At 46.7% G+C, this 6,674-nt stretch overlaps 1 protein-coding gene across 2 annotated transcripts in view; it reads left to right on the top strand.

Moving 5' to 3' along the window:
- Window positions 1–446: 446 nt before the first annotated feature.
- Window positions 447–6,674, top strand: part of CAP1 (cyclase associated actin cytoskeleton regulatory protein 1) — a 32,773-nt gene continuing 26,545 nt past the window's right edge. The window contains exon 1 of one of the 2 annotated variants that reach the window (XM_012810882.2): window positions 447–614. The gene's annotated coding sequence lies outside the window, so the exon portion shown is untranslated. Of the gene's footprint in view, window positions 633–6,674 lie in introns of both variants that reach the window. The other variant, XM_003798979.3, reaches the window with a different exon arrangement.

Below are 6,674 nucleotides of genomic sequence, written 5' to 3'. Positions count from 1 at the left end.
TGGGCAGTGAGACTTGGGCGGAGGCGAGCACGCCTAGACACTCAGGGCTGTGCCCACAAACGGGGAAACCGAGGTATGCACGCTTAGAGAGAAGCGAACTTGGCCGTGACTCCCGCGTAGAGTACACCGCCGCCCAGATTCTCGCCCTCGGAGAATCCTGCCCCTAGTCCTTCTAAGACCCCTTTCGTACTGCAGTGAAAAAGGAACTGGCCTCTGCCACTGAGACCAAAGTGATAGGAGAACTGGCCGCTCTCCGTAGGTGGAGGGCACCCCGGCCCTTCCTCGGCCCGAGCCTCAGTTTCCGCACGGCTGACCGGGGGCGGGGCCTGGCTGGGGAGCACGCCCTCCCCGGGTCGCCCCCGCCTTGGGGGTGGGGCTCTTCCCCCAGCGCCCTCCGGAGTAGTCGGGATTCGCTCTCCCAGGCGTGGGGAGTAGGGGGCGGAGTCACGAGCGGGGCAGCCAGAATCCCTCCGGTCCACCGCGGGCCTAGCGCTGCAGCCGGAGGCTCATTTCCGGTGGGAGCGCCGCGCCCAGTGAGGGCCCGGAAGTGGGTCGCGCGGAGCTTGCTGGGCAGTTCTTGCCGGAAGTGGAGAGCGGCTGATCGCAGTCCCGAGGTGAGACTGAAGTCTGAGGTGAGGGTGTGAGGCTGGGTGGGGACTGGGGTCTCTTTGGGCGCCATCGGCGTCTGGGGTTCCTAATGGCCCTCCTGGCCTACGCGCGTGTGGGGAGCCCTCCTGAGGTGGCCGGGGCTGAAGCCCTGAGGCCGACCCGGACTCCTGGGCGCGGTCTCTCGAGGTGGGGCCGGGGTGACCAGGTGAAACTGGCTTGCCCCGGAGAAGCCCTTCGCTCCACTTTACGTCGCTGTCTGTCAGCCTCAGCGGAGGCCGGATTCCTGAGGTGCCCTGAGTGAAGGGAGCTTCTGAGACCTTAGACTCGTCCCTGTTCCCAGTCTGCCTCCCATTGCACGGATGGGTAAATCGATCCCCGGAGAAGAGGAGACTGGTCTAAGATCATGTACCGAGTGAGGAAGAGACTGGAATCCTGGCCCCAGTTGCTCAGATGACGAGTCCCGGTCCTTCCCACGTTCCTGGGAACCTCTGCCCGGGGTGGTCTTCCGGTCGGTGTAGCCTCGCGAGCTGCGCTAGGTTAACCCACCGCTGTGTGGAATTTTTTTTTTCTCCCTAATTCAGCTGTTTGGAATGCCTGGGGAGTTTTTAAAAGATCAAGTCCTTGTATTCGCATTCGCATTCGCATAGCCTCCCCCTTATCCTGGCTGCTCCTCTCATTCGGAAATGCTGAACTAACTTTATTGAAGGGGTTGTGTACTTTTGAACCTGAAATCTGCTCGGATTTGGTCAGGCCCCACAATTAAGTTTGGCCACACATGCTTTCTTTAACTTATTTGATCCTCATGTTGCTCATCGTTTAAGTGGAGCTCTCTGCCCACCTCCGGGTTTAAATTTGGTGTTACAGATTGTTTTTTCTATGTCATCATTTTGCCCGGTGCTGGGAATGCAGCTTTGAAACAAAGAGATAAATCCTGCCCTCATGGAATTAGCAGTGTTTGCAGGGATGTTAAAGAAGTAGTTGTAGGCGCCTGTGGTTCAGCTGGTAGGGCGCTTGCCCCATATACCCATGGTGGTAGGTTCAAACCCAGTCCCAGCCAAACTGCAACAAAAAAGAGCTGGGCGTTGTGGCAGGCGCCTGTAGTCCCAGCTACTTGGGAGGCTGAGGCAGGAGAATCGCCTAAGCCCAGGAGTTGGAGGTTGCTGTGAGCTGTGATGTCATGGCACTCTACCGAGGGTGATAAAGTGAGACTCTGTCTCTAAAAAAAAAAAGGTAGTTGTAAATGTTGATGAGTGTTAGGAAGGAATAGGGTGTTATGAAATAGGTAAACAAGGGATTCAGGAGAATTTCTGAAGAAGCAGTTTAAGAAGAATTTTGAAGGATGAATAGGAATAAGTTTGGTGAAGGGGGATGAGAACATTTTTGACAGAGGTAGTACGAAAACTGACAGTTGAAGCTCTTTGTAGAGATCTAAGTGAAAATCCAAGGGCAGCCCAGCACACGGATTATTTACCAAACATTTATTGGGACCTTAATATGTGTGAAGCACATTAAATGAGGTACTTAGTCTGCATGGCTAAGAATACAGTTCTTGTGGAATGTACAGTAGAGAAGGGAGCAGAAGAGTAAATCCGAGATGGCTTATAGTGTCACAGTGCATAGTATAGAGCTATAAGAGTATAGAGGAGAACTACCTGAGCCAAGCACCTGGGCTTCCAGAATGGAATGGGAGGCCAAAATCTTGCAAGGTTTATTTAAAAGCTATATGATGAATCTAGAAAAGAGATTTCCAGGCAAAGAGAACTACAAGTGCAAGGTGATGGAGACCTAGACATGTGAAAGACTAGGGCTAGTTCAGTGTTGGAATTCTAGTAAAGCTTGGGGAAGTGGAGCTGTAAGGGTGGTAAGGTCAAATTGGAGTACCTTATAAGCAATGCGGAGGAATTTCGATTTTACCCTGAAAGGTATGGGGATTCTTTGAAGTGTTTTTTTTTCTTTGAAGTGTTTTATGTAGGAAAATGATGTTATCAGATTTACATTTTAGAAAGTTTGCTCTGTCAAGTGGGAGGAGACCAGACACTGTGGGGATGTAGATCAGTGTTTGGAAGCTACTGCTGTTTTCGTGGCCTAAGACAGTAGAAGTGGGAATGGAGAGGCGGGATCAGATTTGAGCAATGTTAAGAAGATGGAATCCATAGAATTGAAGATGGATAACTTATGGGAATGATGAAGTAGGAGTGGTATAGGACAGTTGCCTGGTTTTTTGGTTTAGGGAACTAAGTACTACCCATTCAGGTAGGAAATATGAGAAGTAAATTAGGGAGGCAACGTGGAAAGGAAATCAATTTTTCCTGAGTGTAGTTTGAAGTATTAGTAGCACATCCAGGCAAAGGTGTTCTAGCTGAAGGAAACAGCAGAAGCAAAGATGTGGAGGCAGGAGAGGGCCTAAATTGTTCAGTGAAGTACTAGGGCCTAGAATTTGGCAACAGATAAGCTCAGAACAAAGGTAGCTGTCTACCAGGTTGTGAAGGGCTTTTTAATAGATTTGATTTTGATGTGGTCTAGCATGAAGAAATTTCTGTAGGAATATCCTGCCTTCTCCAGAAATACTTCATCAGTCAGGTGGGCATAATTTATGTCTCAGAGGGTTTTAAGTAAAATGGTAGCAATGAAAGTACTTTGTAAAATACAGCTTGCCATGCAAACCAGAAGTGGTGATACAAAGATTTGGTGCTTGAAAAAAAATTCAGTGTGTGTATTTTGCTGTGAGGAAGTTATATATTGAGTTTGTAAAATGTTTTTGTTTCCAAGGTAAGGGATGAATTTTTTCACCTTTTTCTTGGTTATACATACATTTGTTTAGTTGCAATTATTTTATTTAAGAGACAGAGTCTCACTTTGTTGCCCTCGATAGAGAGCTGTGGTGTCACAGCTCACAGCAACCTCCAGCTCTTGGGCTTAGGCGATTCTCTTGCCTCAGTCTCCCAAGTAGCTGGGATTACAGGCGCCCATCAGAATGCCTGGCTATTTTTTGTTTGCAGTTTGTCAGGGGCCGGGTTGGAACCTGCCACAGGTATACGGGGCTGGAGCCCTACTCACTGAGCCACAGGTGCCACTCCCTGCAATCATTTTTATTTAACCGGAGACCGTGCCTTTAAAAAGTGACTTCCTTCTTTTAGTTTTTAGTGAACCATTATGAGTCAAAGATTCATTTTACTTAAGCAAATGCATAGTGTCACTGGAAGTTGAACTCTCTGGTTTGAAATTTAATGCTGAGATTTGAAATCTAAGGATCCTTGAGCCGTATCTTATATAGTCTAAGTGACTTACTCCCTTGAAATATCTTTATTAGTTTCTTTCTTTATTTTCTACTAAACTGGTTTTCATACCTGTACTTCTACTTTTCTACCGCAACCAGACTCATCTTTTGAAAGTTCTTTAAAAAGAACCCTTTTTCATCTCATAACTCAAGTCATAACTGACTTCATATTCCCAAAGAATCAAACCTAAACTCCTTTGTTCAACTTAATAAAATTCTCTGCAGGGTAGTGGCTGTGGCTCAGTGAATAGGGCACTGGCCCCATATACCGAGGATGGCGGGTTCGAACCTGGCCCCGGCCAAACTGGAACAAAAAAATAGCTGGGCATTGTGGCAGGTGCCTGTAGTCTCAGCCACTTGGAAGGCTGAGGCAAGAGATTCGCCTAAGCCCAAGAGCTGGAGGTTGCTGTGAGCTGTGATGCCAAGGTACCGAGGGTGACAAGTGAGACTCCGTCTTTAAAAAAAAAAAATAAATAAATAAAATTCTTTTGAATTCAGAAAGTCGTGAACTAGCACTTTTTTTTTTAAAGAGGGGGTGTTTTTTTTTTTTTTTTTTGAGACAGTGCCTCAAGCTGTCCCCCTGGGTAGAGTGCTATGGCATCACAGCTCACAGCAACCTCCAACTCCTGGGCTCAAGCGAGTCTCCTGCCTCAGCCTCCCAAGTAGCTGGGACCACAGGCGCCTGCCACAACGCCCGGCTATTTTTTGGTTGTAGCCGTCATTGTTATTTGGCAGGCCAGGCTGAATTCGAACCTGCCACTTTAGGTGTATGTGGCTGGTGCCTTAGCCACTTGAGCCACAGGCGCTGAGCCTAAAGACAGGGTCTTTCTTTTTTTTTTTTTTTGTAGAGACAGAGTCTTACTTTATCACCTTCGGTAGAGTGCCATGGCATCAAAGCTCACAGCAACCTCTAACTCCTGGCCTTAGGCGATTTTCTTGCTTCAGCCTCCCAAATAGCTGGGACTATAGGTGCCTGCTACAACGCCCTGCTATTTTTTTGTTGTAGTTCGCTGGGGCTGGGTTTGACCCTGCCACTCTTGATATATGGGGCCAGTGCCCTACCCACTGAGCGATAGGGTGCCGCCTAAGACAGGGTCTTTTTTACCCTGTCACCCAAGCTAGAGTACAGTGGTAACATCATAGATAGCTCACTTTAACATTAAACTCCTGAGCTCAAGCAGTCCTCCTGCCTCAGCCTTTGGAATAGCTGGGACTACAGACACGCATCAGCATGCACAGCTAATTTTTCTGTGTTTTGTAGTCTCATTCTTGCTCAGGCTGGTCTTGAATTTCTGACCTTTAGCAGTCTTCCACCTCAGCTCCCAAATTGCTAAGATACAGGCATGAACCACCATCCTTGGCCTGAACTAGCATTTTGTTTGAATCTTGCACTTGTCTTATTATGTATGCTCCTTATTAAATTAGAGCAGACTTTCTCAACCTTGGCACATTTGACATTTTGGGCCAGATAATGCTTTGTCGTGGGGTTGTCGTATGCATTGTAGAATGTTAAGCAGCATCCTTGGCATCTACCCATTAGATGCCAGTAGCATTTCCTCATTTGTGACAACCAAAAATGTCTTCAGACATTGCCAACTGTCTCCTGGAGGACAGAATTGTCCCAGTGGAGAACTCCTGCATTAGGAAGTGGTGGCTTACACCTGTAATCCTAGCACTATAGGAGGCCAAAGTGGGTAGATTGCCTGAGGTCATAAGTTTGAGACCAACCTGAGCCAGAGCAAGACCTCGTCTCTAAAAATAACTGGGTGTTGTGGAGGGCCCCTAAAGTCCCAGCTACTTGGGAGGCTGACACAAGAAAATCACTTGAGCCCAAGAGTTTGAGGTTGCTTTGAGCTATGACACGATGGCACTCTACCAAGGGCAACAAAGTGAGACTCTGTCTCAAAAAAAAAGAAGTCAAAGAGAACACAAAATTTATAGTATATGTCTCTTTAGGTTTAGGGTGATAGGGCTTTTGACACTTTCTGCTTTTGTTTTCTAGTCTTTAACATAGTTACATAATTTTTCACAATAAAAAACAAAGACCAAAGCTCTACGCTGGTAGCTCAGAGAGTAAGGGTGCCAGCCACATACACCGAAACTGGCAGGTTTGAGCCTTGCCCAGGCCTGCTGAACAGCAATGACAACTGCAACCAAAAAATAACTGGGCTTTGTGGCAGGCGCCTGTAGTCTCAGCTACTCGGGAGGTTGAGGCAAGAGAATCCTTAAGCCCAAAAGGTTTGAGATTACTGTGAGCTGTGATGCCACAGCACTCTACTGAGGGCAACATAGTGAGACTCTGTCTCAAAAAAAAGCATCCTAACTGTGATTATGTAATATCTTATCTCTCCAACTGAATTCTGTGAGGGTAGGCTCTAAGCCATACTTAGCACAGTGAGTGTATGGCACATGATAAGCACTCAGTATCTGCCATTAATAAATAAATCATTTGTTTTCATTGAGGCATCAAGAAGTTATTGTTCCTTCAAGTAATTTCTAGGTGATCCTTAAAGGACTTGCCTTCCCCCCACCCCCCAAGAGGGTGTGATTTTAATAGACAAATGCCATTGATTAAGTACTGGAAGGAAGCTTCATGTTACTTGACAGTGTTATTCAGTAGAATTCCTGCTCCTTCAGATTGAGAATATGTAAATTCCTGTTTTGTTCATGTTGTCTGCATTTATTTTTATTTATTTTTTTGAGACAGAGTTTTACTATGTCTTCCTTGGTAGAGTGCTGTGGCGTCACAGCTCACAGCAACCTCCAACTCTTTTTTTTTTTTTTTTTT

Source organism: Otolemur garnettii, unplaced genomic scaffold, assembly GCF_000181295.1.
Source record: "Otolemur garnettii isolate 467f Iridium unplaced genomic scaffold, OtoGar3 scaffold00144, whole genome shotgun sequence".
NCBI lineage: Eukaryota > Metazoa > Chordata > Mammalia > Primates > Galagidae > Otolemur > Otolemur garnettii.
Note: the sequence above shows the minus strand (reverse complement) of the source record. Positions and strands in the feature narration are given on the sequence as shown.